Source organism: Tubulanus polymorphus, chromosome 8 (assembly GCF_964204645.1).
Source record: "Tubulanus polymorphus chromosome 8, tnTubPoly1.2, whole genome shotgun sequence".
Lineage (NCBI taxonomy): Eukaryota > Metazoa > Nemertea > Palaeonemertea > Tubulaniformes > Tubulanidae > Tubulanus > Tubulanus polymorphus.
The window spans coordinates 2,697,177-2,714,918 of record NC_134032.1 but is presented as its reverse complement, the minus strand read 5'-3'; the positions used below and the strand labels follow the sequence as shown (position 1 = coordinate 2,714,918).

Below are 17,742 nucleotides of genomic sequence, written 5' to 3'. Positions count from 1 at the left end.
AACAATTCCTCTTATCATTGAAACAGAGACGGACATTGCATTTTTCGCAGGCGGTGTATGTGTATCCATCCGTACAGTTCTTACAACGTCCCCGTTTCTGAAGCTTGACTGGCCAATGTGCATAGCGGTCTTTCTGAACATCACTCACTGGACCTTTTCTTACAACCTTTGGTGGTTTGGGTGACTTTTCATCGTCCAAGGGACGTCCCCGTTTCCTTTCCGCATTTATCATTATTAGGGTCGATGCTAGATGAGACTGAAATTTCCTATTTCTGATGACTTCTTTCTTTGGTCTGCCAACCAGCCTACAGTCTCTACGATACAGCTGCTGCCATGCGTTTACTTCAGCTATCATGAGGCTGCGCCCGAACAGATATAGGTACCATCGGCAGGATTTTAGGTTGTACTTGTACAACGATATACAGCTATCGACCAGTTCGACTCCGCCCATTGACTCGTTGTAGATTTTTATGGCATAAGGTCGCTTGACTTTGACAATTTTTTTTGTTTTTTGTCCGCACGGTCGACTTCATCGGTGGGCTCAGTAGCACAGAATGATGAGATCACTGTAACGCAACGGTTGTCATACCATTTTACCATGGCGGCATTTAGATTGGTTTCTACGTATACATCATATGATCCCCTGGATTTTTTTCAAGTTCCTTATCCGTCATTATTGGGCATCCTTGGAGTCGATTTTTTCGCATTGTTCCAGTGTAATGCATACCCATTGACTTTATTTTACGTACCAGCCCAACTGATGAGAACAAATTGTCAGCAGTCACTTTATAATTTTGGTTTCTCGGCAGGGTTTCTGATAATTTCACCACCACATTTGCACCTACACCTAATTCTGATACTCTGCCACCTGCAACTTGGTAAACATCGAAATCCATAACGATGCCAGTGGTACGTGCCCGCACCCATATCTTCAGACCCCACTTGTGGGGTTTATTTTGGATGTATTGACGGATGGAACTATATTTTCCCTTGAAGGGAACCATCATTTCGTCGATGGAATTATGCTCCTTGGGTTCTACTGCTAGGCAATTATCACGCAGACTTTTCAGCCACGGCCGGATCTTCCATACTTTATCTTTTTTAGTTTCATCTGTAGCATTATTGTTGTCAACGAAATGTAATATAGTTTGCAGTAGGCGGAACCGATCCCTACTCATCACATTGGCCACCATCGACACTCTAGTTTCAGTTTCCCACTATGATCGCACTCCCGACATTTTTAGGAGTCCCATTCGGAAAAACATTCCAATAAGCTGTTGTAGTTCTTTTCGTTTCAAATTTGCGCTCTTGCCATTTTTCTGGACGCTGTACAAATTCGTCATTTCACAAACTGCATCCAACATTTCATCAGTAATAAATTCTCTAAAATATTCATACGGTGATTTCACTGCATTTGGAACAGTAAGAGCACTTCCAGAGAAAGTGTGATCAGGAGGAACATAATTCTGGGTTTTCCATACAGTAGCTAGGGCATTTGAACCTTTTTTACCCGTTTTTTTCTTACTGGTACCCGTACCAAACGTCGACAGTGGCACATCATCTTCCGAACTAAAACCATCATCATCGTCATCACTATCAGTATCCTGGACATCTTGATCTAATACATCTGATTCTTCATCATCATCACTTCCATCGTCGAGTTCAGATAGATCACTGACATCACCATCGAGCGCATCGACAACATCAAGTACACTAAGGCGGCTTTTCTGGCTTGCCATGCAGTTTATCTGAAAAATTTAATAGTTAACATTATTTAATAGGTGTAGGTTATGATTATTCAATCACAGTATGGATTGATTGACGCTGGGATTTGAACCAAATCTGAAAAAAAATTTCCATGTGAGCCTGATGTTGCATTTTTGCAACACCGAAATTAACCGTTTCAATCCACAGAGCTAAAAATTCTTTTCTAAGCAAACACCACATCTACATGTTCTAGACTATGTATTTATTATTATAAATGACTTAGTTTCATTTTCACTTACCTATAACTTGTCAGAATTCACGATTTTAGAAGAGAATTTCATGTTACACTGATTCACTTTTTACTAACTGGTTAGTGATGACACCGGTGAACCGATGTCAGCACTGATCGGTGTCTAATATTGCAGAATTACAACATTAGGCCTAAATGGTTGTACAAAACTAAATTGGCCGTGAATTTCGAAACGGAAAAATCTCCATGGGGCCCAATTTTGGGTGTTGCATATCTGCAACCATAGGCCCATGAGGGTTTATAGACAGACACATTAACAGCGTTCGGTTATAACGTTCGACCACTCCGTTCGATTGTGGACGAAATGCGGTACTTCTCGTTTTATGGATTTGAAGGAGTTCGCACACTTCCGCCATCAACTTGGACTGGAAGTTTTGACCCTGGTCCGAATGTATGATTCTGGGGACGCCGAATCGAGTAACAAACTCGTCTACGAGTATCCGGGCGCAAGTTACTGCTTCTTGGTTCGGAATTGCGTATGCTTCGATCCACTTCGTGAAATAGTCACCAATAACTAATATAAAGATGTTTCCATCATATGTTTCATGTAATGGACCCAATATATCCATCGATACTCTCTCCATAGGTTGGCCTACCAGATAGTTGTTCATGGGTGCCTTTAATCTACTCGAGGACTTCTTTGAAGCGCACTTATTACACCCTCTGCAGAAGCACTTTACCTCATCACCAATACCGTGCCAAAAAAACCGATCGTGAACTAGAAAGAGGGTCTTTTTGACACCAAAATGACCCCCGACTGCAGATGAATGAATATTGTCGAGGACTTGCTCCTGAACTTTTCAGGAAAGATTAATAGAGTTGAGTCCGGGTAACGTTCTCTTCTCTTGATTATCTATAAGAGCCCCTCAATCATCTTCAGATCATTCCAGTGGGTCCAATAAAATTTGCAGGCAACACCTGTGAGGAAACTTGGTGCCATCCGGGGCGTTTATCATCTCGTTTATCATGGACAGTCCGGATTGTGAATTTCTTGTCGGCAAGGTAATATTTGAACTGTTTTACAAAGGCGACGACAGCTAAAAGCTCCCTGCGGGTCACGCAATAATTCCTCTCGGCCTTTGTTAAACAACGGCTAGCACAGGCGATAATTCTCTCCTTGCCCTATTGTACTTGACTGACGAACCTCCAATTGAAAATGCTGATGCATCAGTGTCCAGGATAAACGGTAACCTTGGATTGGGGAAAGCCAGAACTGGTGAGTGGGTCAAAATTGACTTCAGCTCGCGGAAAGCTTCTTCGCATTGAGCATCCCATCTGAATTCCCTCCCCTTTGCCTTCAGCCGATGAAGAGGTTTTGCAGTTTCAGCGAACCCTTGGCAAAACGACCGATAGTACGATGCTAAACCAAGGTAAGATCGAGTCTCTGTAACGTTCTTAGGAGTGGGCCAATTCTGGATTATTTCGATTTTGCTTTCTGAACATGATATACCATCAGCGGAGATGTGGTGTCCAAGAAAATTGACTGACGTTCTAAACAGCTCACATTTCTTAGGTTTTAGTTTTAGTCCAGCCTTTCGCAGACGGTTGAAGACAGTACGCAGGTTGGTCATCATCCCAAGGAAACTATCAGCATGAACAATAACATCGTCCAGATAAACCAGAGCAATTTCCGGGATAAGACTTCTGAATACCTTTTCCATTAGCCTTTAAAATGTGGCACCACTATTCTTCAAGTCCATGGGCATCTTACGGAATTGGTATAGGCCTTTCCCACCCACAACAAAAGCTGTCTTTTCCTTAGAGTGAAGGTACACGAAAACTCTAAGAAAAAGCCAGTACCCTGATGCTAGATCAAGGGTGCTGAGGTACTTCACGTCAGCCAGTGATCTGATAGTGTCGTTGATAATAGGTAAAGGATAACTATCTGCCGTGGTTACAGCATTAACATCATGATAATCTAAACACAGTCGAATAGTGTCATCCGGCTTACGAACCACGACAATACTGCTGCACCACGGACTATCGGATTCTTCAATCACGTGTGCTTTCATCGACTAACTTATTGAGATCTTCTTGTGTTGCTAGGGGCAACCGCCGAAAGCGTTGTTTTGTCGGAACGGCGTTACCTACGTCGATGACGTGTGAAGTCCCAGAGTCCTCTCCAAGATCTAGAATAGAGGAGGCGAAAACATCCGAAAATTCACATAGTAGATGTTTCACATCATGACATTTGTCGGCGGACAGACCTTCACAACTCCGGTGGTACAAATCTTGTAGAAATTCAGGTAATTGGTCGTTTGAATTCGACGTTTGCGATGTACTAGTTTCGGTATATATTTTAGAAATTTCTCCGATTACCCCTAAGGGTGTCCCTTTATGAATGATCTTGGGAAGCGAGCTAAGGTTCACCATACGAACAGGAATACGACTACTATTTATATTAACGACCTCTTTAGCGACGAGTACTTCTGGCCCTAGCCTCCAGTTGTTGGTAGATTCTATTAAACCCCATTGTCCAGGTGGTAGCGCCGTCTTTACATGACCCGATACCAGGACTTCAGAATTCGGAGGTAAGACTAATTTCTCATCGTTACGTACGTAGGTAGAGTTCTGTTCGAGATGGCCGGATTAGAAAAAGCTTCATTCCTCAGGCATGTCACAGTGCCGGTACCCGGATGGATATGGCAGTTATATGCGACAAGAAAATCCATTCCTAGAATAGCATCATCTGCGATGTCAGCGACTATCACGTCCCACTTTACGTCAGCTGTCCCTGCGACATCCAGGGAGCTATTATCAGCAGTATATAAATTATCCTTTGTATTCCTCAAGGCGAGTTTCTTCTTTTTGCTGATTTCAGAAAATAATTTCTTATTCCACACTGTGAAGTGGGCACCCGTATCTACTAAATACTTCGTGTCACGGCCCAGAATTCTTGCAGATAAATGTATAGATTCATGTAAAGCGTTCTCATGTGAAAGAAACTTGATCTTTCCTGACTGATTAGATTCGATTGGTAGGTGAGGATGTGTCTGCCCGGGTGTTATCCCTTCCCTCTCAGGAGTAACGGCATCTAGTTTCCCTGCTTCTTCGCGTAACTCGGCTTGGATTATTCCCATGGTCTATTGGCAGCAGTTCGGTCTAGTCTGCCCACTGCCAACTCGTCCCACTCGTCCCGGGGCCTGCTTAGGTCGTAAAATTGGAATCTGACAGAACTGCCAAAAATCTGGCCGATAGAAATTGAGCCGAAAAGATACCGAAACATCGCCGCAGAACATTCAGCCCCGTCCCGGAATACGTACACCTAAAAAGAAACAATGAGAAAAGAATGGCTTAAGGCCATTCCGAAATACATAGTACAATTTCGTAAAAGACCGAAATTTTGTGGTCGAACCCACCCAAGATAAAGACAATTTTCACCACAAAAACCCCCGCCCCGCCCCACCCAGCCTTAAGGCGATGAGGCAAAATTAATTTAAAGAAAATTGGATGTCATAATGACAAAAATCAAAAAGGCCTATTCAAAAGCAAGTATAGCAGACCCGAAAACAATACAAATTACAATAAACATTATTTTTACAAGAGTGAGAAACGGCGTTCCGAGGCCCCGGCAAGCGGGCGGGGCCGAAGAGAACCGACGTGGGGACCAGGCACTCATCCGGACGGAATGCTCCGAATCAGCCTCCTCTCGGCCCTCAACGACCCCACCAGATCCCCGAAACCAACGGAACACCTTCAAAACAGGTAAAAACAGAGCACTAACACACGTATGGAATCTTGGCCGAATTGCAGTCGATAGCGCACAGCACATTCCGACGGTCCAGGCCCCAGGTTGCGACGGGTCCGTGCGGGGTCGGATGCTGATGTCTGAGTCCGAATACTGCGACACGGCGCGGAGCGATTACTTCTTCAGTGGGTGGCCAGTCAATACCATGGTGGACTGCGAGGACCCTGAACGCGGTGCAAACGAAGGTTTCAGTAGGGGTCCCGCAGTATTGATACACTGAGCCCATCGATGAAGGGTGGTTGTGCAAAGTCACATGAAGGCTACGGGTCGATGCCGAGCCGACCTTTCCGTCTCGCCCATGCCAACAATTATCAGGTTGTTTGTTTCTACAATGACTTCTGGCACACCAGCGTCAGCGACGGCATGCAGCCGCTGCTCTTCCCCTTCGATGTTACCTGTAGATATAACCAGCGTGATCTGATTATTCACCAGCTGGAATCGGCCAGCTTCGGCTATGGGCGCGACAACGGGAAGCGAAGGGGTCCCCCTTGCTCCAAACATAAACAAAGTCGGCCGGCATATCCGGGCCAATATCCGAAAAAGCAACTTTGGATAGAATGAAGGGAACTACTGGATTCCATATCTAAACACCTAATACCTGCAATTGACCACTTACGATATAATCTTAGAGGCAACCATGGAAATAGCAGCAGCAATGTGGCAAACAAAAATATATAGTAAGTGCATACTGTTCAAATTCAATATCAGCATCCACGTCAAAGCGGAAAGCCGTATCTTCCATTTTCATTTACTACTGGCATTTACTGATAGAATTTAACCAACATAGGGTACCTTAGCACGTATAGGTGATCGCGCAGGAACTCCTTTACTAAAGTTAAAACCATTTCACGATGACACAAAACATCAAACGGTAAACAGTAGTTCTTCTTCGAAGCCTGCCAATATCACTGCCATCGAGACGTCTAAAGTGCACGCGATAGCGGGTTCTGCCGGTAACGGAATGTCTCAACAGTCGTATAGTGTTGGTGTTGCGATAGGCGGGGTGGCGAACTAGGCGGCGGAGGAGGTGAATATGGAGACGGAGGTGGAAGAAATTGGAATCCCTTCGTTGGTTCCGACGCAACGGTTCCCTTGGTCTCTTCTAGACCGACGTCAGAGACGTAACTCGCAGTAGGGAGGCTCGGAAAAACCGTCCGAGGCACTCCCTCCGGTACGCACGAACGCACCAATCCAACATACGTATGGTTGATTCTTCTAACTCGATTGCGATGCGATTTCGAAATGTGGGTAATTTCCCGCGCTACTTTTGCATTAGTTAACCCACACATAAGGCACAAAATCACCGTGCCGGATAGGTACGATTTACGGCCTAACAAATTTTTACAGGAGACTTGATGTCGCAATTTTCTATATGTGTTGCTCAAACACAAATCGCAGCCGCAAACCAACAGAGGACATGCAACCGTTATGGATCCAAAAAGATATTCAGGTGCGACATGCAACCGTTTTGGATCCAAAAAAAATATTCAGGTGCGAAGGGAGTATTGAGGTACAATGTCGAGTACACCAAGCAAAATCATCACGATTGACATCATGATTTAAGTAGCATATGCAAGAAGTTGCGTTTCACCCACTATTTAAATTTAAAAAATTGTTATTATTTGTGTTCTTACGTTTCGGGTGAATCTTTCCACCCATCTCCAGATTCTCTCTGAAAATAATCGTTTTTTTAAGATTTACATTGTGGGTGAAACAACTTTAATCAGAGTTCCTGCTGACGTTGATCAACGATCTTCCATGGCCACGAAATGAAAGACTGAAAGTGGGGAATTCCCGAGATCCAAATATAATATACTGAATGCAACAAACCCAGTGAGACCGGTTTCGCAATTAAGGCAGTGTTTGCTATACATTAAAGGAAGACATATGATTCGTGCACAAAGTACGTACTATTAATATTAACCCTCCCCCATTGGAAAGTATGTACGTTTTTAGCCGACCCCTCCCCTCCCCCTGTACGCTTTTGTACGGATTTTAAGCACCCTCCTACGGACGTACGTACTTAATGCACGGCCCCTAATGTGGAATTGCAAATTTGAAATCGAAGTTTTAAGAAATTTCGGGAATTATGAGATTTGGCGATTGGGTAGATGATACAGTCTTCGACTGGTCTAATTAAAAAAAAAATTGTCAACTTGTGACTTCGATTCACTTTTGCCTCTATGCTGGTCTGCAACTTCATTGCCTCCATGGTTGAAGAAAGAGCTCTACTGATGTCTGCTTCATCATGACTTTGAGCATATCGTGTAGCCAGCCAGCCCGGTCCTGGGGCCCGGTCTGGCTGTCACTTGATATCCTAGACTTGAGTCTGGGTTGAAGTAGAAATTGTCATTTAAATAACTTATTCATGTTATTCTGTATGAATTACCCGTGTGTCTTGTATTTTCTTATTCTAAAATTTGTAAATTTATTGATTTTTGAAATTTTATCCCGGAATTTCAATGTATTAAGGATCAATAAAGTATTGAATTTAATTGTCACCTTATATACATGCCATCATTGGACGCGGAGCCGTATATGACAGCTATGCTATTATAAATTGCTAATCTCATGGAACCTGCATACGTCTAATATCGAACATATTTTCTAAAACATTTGAATATAGAAATTAAGTTTACACGTTTTTATATAGACCGCTTGTAGCCGCCGATGAAATTCACGCCGGCCCAACTCAGATCGTAGATAGCTTCGTCATTCCACTAGCATCCCCATGTCAGGGTCTGACTTTTATATCAGACTTCCAAATCGTGTATACATCCGCCATTTAACCGAACAATCCGATTTAATTATCATTTCTATTTATCCCTGCCGCTCCTGATATAATCATACATCCTTTACTATTACAATACGTCTTCTCATGATATTCAATGCGATATAACATTTCGACGTTCAAATAGAGGTCATCATATAATCCCAGGGAGCCATTCTACATCTTCATCAATAATATTTTGCCAAATAGCTTGTATGTGTACACACAAACCTGTGACGTTTTGCACATCGATTTACGGTTGTCGTTTGTAAAATGAGCAATCAGCAGGCGGACCCGGGTCTACAGTTACAAAATAATTTTCGTCAATTCGTTAAGTCCCAACCGAGGAACTGGGTCCAAATAAACCAATGCGCTTACCTTCACTGGAAAGAACTCCTGAAATGAGTAACGCGACTGCGACAACCAAAATGAAGAACTGTAAAAATGATAAAGATTGAAAGGTGAACAGTGAACTTACTGTCAGTTCTATCAATCGTTTCATGGTACATACCTTCATGTTTGTAGGGTTGGGGTTCAAAGCTCGTGCGTCAGATAATTCTGCTTTAGAGAGTGATGTTGGACCACGATACACGGGGGTATTTTATACAATAATTCTCACACAGTTAAAGAGGCTTATCTACCGAAAGTTCGAAAGTTCACTTCGACAGTCCAATCTGCTGTGACCTCGCGGAATAAATGTAAATTATTGCTGCATACAAAATGAATGTTTGTATGACCGGTCAAAATTATTTCAAAATCAACAACATCTCATATATTCACACGCGGCAATACGGCATATTTTATCCATCAAATAACGTATCAGTAATAAAGAATTTACAGTTTTACATAGATCTTACAGGGTTTCTGTAAGAAGTAAGATGTGGCTGAAGGTAGAATGCGCCATCCTCACTTATGTCTTTTTAGCAACACTAATTTCTGACCACGAGTCGACGCGTTGATCCGGAAACTAGCTCATTCGATATCGATGAAGAAGACTATGATTTCAATTTTTACACAGATTTGTATGAAATTTAGTTGCTAGGAAAATGACCCCGATAATTATATTCGGCCAACTTGTTATTTTGACTGCAGGGCCATTGTTGTGAACCAGATGTAGGTAAAATGCCCGGGAAAAAATGTCCCCGAAAAAATCTCACCGGAAAAATGTCCCCGGAAAAATTACTAAGTTGGTATTTTAGTTAATTTCACACCATAATAACACCACAGAGAACTAACTTGGTAGTTCATTTTAATTTACAATTTAAACATTTCATAACAAATAATAGCTCTACTTTGATTTACTTGTTAATTTTTGATGTATTCATTAATTCAAGTAACTCTGCATTTACTTTATAACGTTTCATTATTTTCTCCATTAATGTTATGTAATTTAGCAACTGCGCATTCAATTCAACAGTAAAATCTTCATAAATTAGACGTATCATGTAATGAGTTCACATGTTCTCAATAGGCAAAATTAATCGATATCAAAATCCTAGGCCTACAATTCTCATGGTTACTCAATGAATTTGTTTATGGTTAATGTGCTATTTACACAATTACGGTACCAAGTTTTTTCTCTGGTGTTATTTTGATGTGAAATTTATTCTAAATCAGTAATGATAGACCGGGACATTTTTCTTCATATAGGGATGTACGGAAGCCCCTAGGTGACATACGAGATGAATATTTCACAAATCCGACTTATTATGTCGAATTTCGAGTTAATTAACTCGAATTTCGAGTTAGTTATGTCGAAATTCGACTTATTTTTATGTCGAATTTCGAGTTATTTTTAAGTCTAATTTCGAGATAATGAGTCTACATGAGAATAACACCAAATTTGACATGAAAAGAAAACTCGAAATTCTACATAATTAACTCGAAATTCGACTGATTAAGTCGAAATTCAAAATTATTCTGTCGAATTCCAACTTATTATGTCTAATTTCGAGATAATAAGTCGAAATTCGACTTAACAAGTCGAAGTTGTGAAAAAATTATCCAGTATGTCACCTAGGGGCTTCCGTACATAAGTCATCAATATACAATTTAATTCCAATACTTGAATAAAGGAATTATAATCTTTAGCGACAAAACCCTATTTCTCTAGTAAGCGGGCTATTCGAGGGGGTCCATCAACTTACCACTGCAATTAAGTTTAAATAATACTTACATATTGCAAACTTGAATACTTCATCAATACACATTGATTGAACGGATGAATTTCAATGAACCCCTCTAATAATTTTCATCGATATCGTGATTGATATTGATCCCTATAAACGCGATTTCAGAGTAATGGGACTTCGGAGTAATGAGTATGCCCCGATACATGTATAAACCAAAGATCAGGACAATCCATTGGAGTGTCTTCAAAACTTCCCAAAATAACTGGATACCGTCTACGGACGGACGAAAGTTGACGCAATAACCCGCCGGGACAATTCTCGGACAGTTTAAGAGGCTTATGTCTACCCAAAAGTCAGAAAGTTCACTTCGACAATATGTTGTGGACACGTTGAATAAATGTATGTAAATGAGGTGTTGTTGATTTTGAATTCTGACCGGTCATACTGTATACAACCATTCATTTTGTATGCAGCAATAATTTACATTTATTCCACGCGGTCCACAGCAGATGGTTGAAGTGAACTTTCGGACGTTCTGTAGAAATTAGCCTCTTAAACCGTCTGAAAATCATTGTATAAAATACCCCCATTTATCGTGGTCCATCATTACTCTCTTAAGCAGAATCATCTGACACACGAGCTTTGAAAATATCCCAGCACGGCAATGATCCGACGTAACTTACTGGCGAGTGCGCGGTATTCAAATGAGGAGATCTTGACCGTTTTGGGCATTAAACGCAATTTCGAAGTAATGCGACTTCGGAGTAATGAGTATGCCCGATACATGTATAAACCAAATATCAGGACAATCCATTGGAGTGTCTTCAAAACATCCCAAAATAACTGGATTCTGTCTACGGACGGACAAACGCTATAACGGACGAAAAGTGGACGCAAAATAGCCAGCTGGGACTAAATTCTTGGGAAGTGGTTTCAGATGCTCAACAATCTAACAATTTATTGTGGTAAAAAATATGGCTAGTTACTAATATGATATGGGAATACTAATTTATTCTACTATTCAACGCCCCTGGTGACCATATGCGAAGCCCAATGACCTTGAAACTCACCATATTCATAGAACATGTCGTGAGCTACAACTTTGCAATTGGTCATGGAAACAAAATAGGCCTAGGTACCAATATAATAAGGAAATACTAAGTTATTCTACTATTCAATACCCCCTAGTGACTATATAGAATAATTAATGTCCTTGGAACTTACCACAATCATAGACAATGTCATGAGCTACAACTTTCCGATTGATTGTGGTTACAAAATATGCATATATACGAAAATAATAAAGAAATACTAAGTTATGGCATTGTTCACCGCGACCTGGTGGCCACATGCAAAAACCAATGACCTTGAAACTCACCACGATCATAGAGAATGTCATGGGCTACAATTTTCCAATGGGATACCGGCAAGGCTACTGAGGGAAGCGAAGATTCAGTGATAATCCGCCAGGATCGCTAGTAGCACTGGGCTACCGCGCTTCAATTTCTTCTACATTTCTATAAACTTCAAATTATCTGACTAGTAAATCAATATTCAGTGAAATCAATACCATATACTGAGAGATAAAGGAAATCTCATATCAATTCGATGACTCGTTTGATAATTTCCGGGATTGGAAGGTTAAAATAATGTTCAAATTTCACCGCAAATGAACTGATTTTCATCACGAGTAACCCAGTGTTTTGTTGCGCCATCTGGTGTTGCCGGTATCCCATGATTGTGGTAGGACCATAGGTACGAATATAATATACAAGTTATTGCATTGTTCAACGCCCCCTGGTGGCCATATACAAAAACCAATGCCCTTGAAACTCACCACGATCATACATCATGTCATGAGCTACAACTTTCCATTTGATTGTGGTAACAATGTGCTTAAACCGTATGAATATAATGTGGAAAAACTTTTTTCCACCTACAAATGAGTACTGATGACACCAAGATGGCCGCCAAATGTGTCATAATTGCCTGATCAAATATATCTATCTTGGGTATAAAACATCCCTTTCCAAAGAATACCCATCACAAATTGCAATTAAAAATTGCAAACCATTAGGAAGCTACAGGATTTAGAATTCAGGCCAAACTTGACATTTTGGGCACAAAAAGGTCACAGGACAGCCATCTTGAGTCCGATCAACCCAATCTTTCTCATGCCATTGGGGGATTCAAATACATATGAACAATCAAGGTAAATGATCAAAGCGTCTTCAGAATTTTCCTCGAAAACTTCGAAAATGTTTCAAAAGTGCTGATTTTGGCGAACAACAATGGCTGCCAGTCGGCCATCTTTAATCTGACAGAGCCAGTTTGTAGGCTGAAGATGTACCTAGGGTAGATAAATGTATAAACCAAATATGAAGACATTACGACGAGTTGAAAAAATTATCCGTAGGTATCCGCATCGGTTATATGACGTATTCTTTGACTAATTATAACCGCAATAAATGGACACATAGGATCAGCGGCCGGCCGGGTCAAAGCTCAGCAGAGCTTTTAAGCCCAGCAGACAGAGAAAACCAGTATCATTTTTTTCTAGCCTAAAATTCATTTGCAATGTTTTAATGAGTCGAATTAAGACAACTTTTCACGGGGTTGAAATATAAGAAGAAACAAATTCATTTGAAGTTCTGGAAACTGAAGAACCAGACCCAATTCAAAGAAAAGTTAGGATTTAAGTTGAACAATAGTATTAGATCTTAAGACTGGTCTTTAGTTGTCAGATGCCTTATAGAACCAAAATGAGCTTAAACTGGTTCTAAGTTGTTAGATTGGTTATAGACCCTAAATGAGCTTAAACTCTCCTTGATAGTATTATGGCCCCTCTCTATTAATGAATCATAATAGTTGAGTTCTTTGAGGATATCATGGCCTATTTCTGTTTTTGAGAAATCGTCGCAAAACCGGGAGTTTCGTAACAGAAAAACAGTCTTTAACTTGACTGTACTATGGACTGGAGCACGCACGGCGCGTACTTGTAATAATTACAGGCCGTGTTCCTTATAAGATGTTCTAAATGGCCTCACGGGCCGGGGACCTATTTACAAAAATGTTGACAATTCTGCCAGGTAATTATCATCATACCTAACAAACTACCTGCGTTAAGTAGACAATCGTGTTCCCTTTCTTAAGTCAAGGTTATGTTTCAAAACAACTCTATCTTTTAGAAATACAAGGTGCGTGATTTCTGCGTTGGTGACAAATCAGGGGCTGATCCAGTCCGCTACTACCGCGGTACCCACGATTGCCCTACTATTTTTCAAGTTCTTGTTATAGAAGTAAATTTGAATAGCCAATTTGAATAATCGAAAATGGGTAAACTTCTTATTTTTATGAATGATTTTCCATTAACATGTCAAAATGTCTTGTTTTGTGGATGCATAGATTTGGTGCCCCAAAGTGACTTAGATTGCCCTAAAGATTCAAACTTTTCTGTGACAAAGGTGCCCTTTCACAGCCGGGCAGCATTTGACCGGCTGACTGCGAGTAGCATTTCATTGTATACACGCTGTTCTGGAACCCTACAACTGGTTTAGACTTCGATTCTAAATCGGGGGAGTTAATACAGTGTTTATATTGTAGTCTCAGTGAGTGCTGATTATTACTGTTATCCCAGTGAATAACTACAGTGTTACTGTCACACATTTTATGTATCTCGCATATCATACTGTCTGTGGGGTTCAGTTCTATACACGTGATCATTATATCTGATACTAATAACAGCTCCTCTGTAATAAGTATTAGAGTTTGCCGATAGTAATACATGTTCATCACTAGTAACACACGAGCGTCCAGCACACGGATCCTTTATATCCTTTATATACACAATCCTTTATATTGATAAATCCCATCAGTTCCGCTTCAGCTGTTAGAAACAACAATCTATGAGTCTCGTGACAGTAAATAAACATGCGTCCCCGTGTGTCGACATCTAAACATTTGAAAGAGTAACCTCCATCCGGGAGCTGATATTTCTATCAATCAAACTGTTTTCAGGGTTTTCTAGTAAACAATGTAAAACATGAACGTCTCTCAATGACTGTATATAGATATTGTGACCGTGGATTACTAAGGATCCACAGTCTCCAGACCGGGTCCTAGTATCACATCACCATCAATCTTTATGTATCTCTTCATCTCACTATTATTATACCATAGTAAAGTTGGTTACGTGTTCCTTATTCCTTATTCCGTTACTTATTGAGTTCTCTACTTTTGCGAGGTCGTTCGATGGCTCCTCTGTAGCCTGTTGTCAATGATTACCACTTGTGAATTGCGTGCCAATTGATGCATTGTTTCACTGCGATTTTCACAAGAATTGAAATTTTCTCTAATCTCTAAAATCATTCATTCTCGCACTTAGGAAGGATGGTTTAAGATAATTTGGTTACATTTTTTTAATTGGGTTATCCTAAAGACTGCGAGTAACCGATTACATTTCGGGTCCTGTAGGTCGAAGGTCAAGGTCCCAGGAGCTGTTTTGTATCATTCACGCTTGTCAGTGTAAACGCCATCTTAATTTTGGCATTGATTGCGATCAAATGTTCACGAATTGGTAAAAGTCGTTAATCACTTCGGTTTTTTGTTCGTATTTCAGAAGTTTTCCCGTCAAGCTCGATGCAATTCCAACTTCCTGATCTAGAACCATTAAATTCGTCGCTTCAAACGATAAGCATTTCACGAATCTAAGTGTTTTGTGTTCGATATCTGGGAATTTATTTTTGATTTATGCGTCAAATTGGGAGTAAATTTAATCTGGCTGAACAATTGTTGAATGGCTGCTTTCATTCAAAAGATTGTATCAATATATAGATGCGCCTTTCTTATAATTCACTTGAATAGACGACAATTCGTGCATCTAGCGAAGCATCCAATCAATAATGAATTCTACTCTCTTGCAGATTGCGAGACCTTATAACAGCTATATCGCTATCTTATCTGTCGTAAACAAGTCTGGCATCTACCGTACCGCGTCACTGGTCATTCTGCCTATCTTTCTACTGTTAGGCGTTTTTGGAAATTCGGCTACTTTCCTGATAATGATAAGTCACAGATTCCGCAGTTTATCTTACGCTAACTATCTGATCGTTTTGTCAATCAGTGATTTTGTGGTTGTCGTCAGTTTAAGTCTGATGCCTGTTTTACAGTTTGTTTTCGGGCATCTTCACATAAGTGCTATGGACGCTACGCTCTTGATAAATTCACTGATCAGCTGTCAAATATATGAATTTGTCATATCATTTTTGATTGCCTGCAGTTCATGGTTTATAGTAGCGATATCTATTGAACGTGCGGCAGTTGTGCTCTTCCCATTCACATCTCGTTTGATATGTACACCTGGATTCGCCCGATGCGTCATTGTAATCATTCATCATGAATATTTTAGTAGCGGGTATTTTTCAAGTCGTATTAATAAAGTTTTCGGAAAAAATTACCGGATGCTACTTAGAAATTTCTAACCAAGCCAAACTTTTCACCACATTTGTCGTTCATGTTTATTTTGTGCCTTTAGCGGTGATCAAATTCTGTTACCATATTTCAGTTATTCAAAGGTACGAAAATGGTTTCGTCTGACAAGAGAACTACAAAAGCAAAACGTACAACAATTATGCTTGTAACAGTTTCACTCGCATTAGCAATATTCACTCTTCCGACCTCTATTACAGCATTCCAAACAATGCCTGTGGACCAAAAACAATTACTGTTTGATATCTGCACCCATATCCAAATTTGTAACTATGTCGTTAATTTCTACATTTATCTTTTACTGGGACGAGAAATTCGTGAATATTTCGGTGCAGTTATTTCCTGTAGAAACTTGTCGAAATGATTATCATCGTTATTCTCTGTCCAATTATTAAGTAGTGTTGTAGAATGATGTGTGTTGTTTGTACTTTAGATGGAATTTGAACTATAGATGGATTGAAAACCGATTTGCGTATATATCTCGTGGAGAGAGATGTTGAGCTATAATTGAGATATAATTTGCAGATAAAAGGGCAAGTCACATTGAAATGGTGATGCGGCCTATGGTAAAACTTTGACAAAAACTCGCCAGCGAAACTATGCAAAACGTGGGTGACAAAGTACTACACACGTTGCTGGAGAAAATCATAGCAAGCATTGACAAAGACCACTTGGTAGATCGTGCTAACTTTGTGATGTAGGCTGTAATGAAGCAAAAAATGGATGCCTTCTTAAACTGCAAATAACATAAATTTTCTGATTAAGCAATGGAATTATACATTGTGCAGTCACATTGCAAAATCCACACAGTAGAAAAGAAAGCCAACAGCCAGCTGCTGTTACTGTCGACGACATTCAAAGGTATTTCAACGGTGAACGAGCTAATCAGGGCATGCACATCTACAGCAAAATTTAAAAGGTTATATAAACACAACAGACATTTTCCATCCCGGTATCATCACTGATCGCACAGTACGGACCTTACTTCACAGCAACGCTGCGAATGCGATATCTTATGCGATAAACACAAACTGGTGTCTATCCGGTATCAAATTTGAAATACAGGACCTCGAAGAACAGATAATTGTAAATATACGCAAAAAGAAAAATCATTACATCGAACATTAGCTAACATTTTCATATTCATCTCAGAACCGGAAAGACCGATGTTTTAACCTGTAAACGAGGAGATGGTTCGAAAGATTTAGTAATCGCTGCATCTATCTTCCTAACAATGATAATGATGTAAATTATTCGAAATACAACCCTACAAGTGCACACTGCCATCATCTAATGTCACAATCATTTATATGTACTACTATCGACACTTTAATGTAATATAAATAAAGATTTTGATAGGCAAGATTGGACTGTGTCACACTAATAAACATGTCTGCCTTGTGCAGTATTACTGGTGAATAGATGTTGAAATACCTTGGCAATTGTTTTGGATGCCGATATTCTGGCACACAGGTGTATAACATCCGTGGAAAATATATGGACCACCTAGATTTAGAATTCAATTTCGAATGCAGTGTGCTTCGTGTAATGGTGTAACGGGAATCTACCAGCGAAGTACGTGTGGAAG

General features: G+C 40.3%; 1 long non-coding RNA gene across 1 annotated transcript in view; it reads left to right on the top strand.

The window, feature by feature from the left end:
• Window positions 1–17,449, top strand: part of LOC141910181 (uncharacterized) — an 80,521-nt gene extending 63,072 nt beyond the window's left edge. Inside the window, exon 3 of the long non-coding RNA XR_012619854.1 lies at window positions 16,588–17,449. This is a non-coding gene — a long non-coding RNA (uncharacterized LOC141910181). The remainder of the gene's footprint in view (window positions 1–16,587) is intronic.
• Window positions 17,450–17,742: the final 293 nt, after the last annotated feature.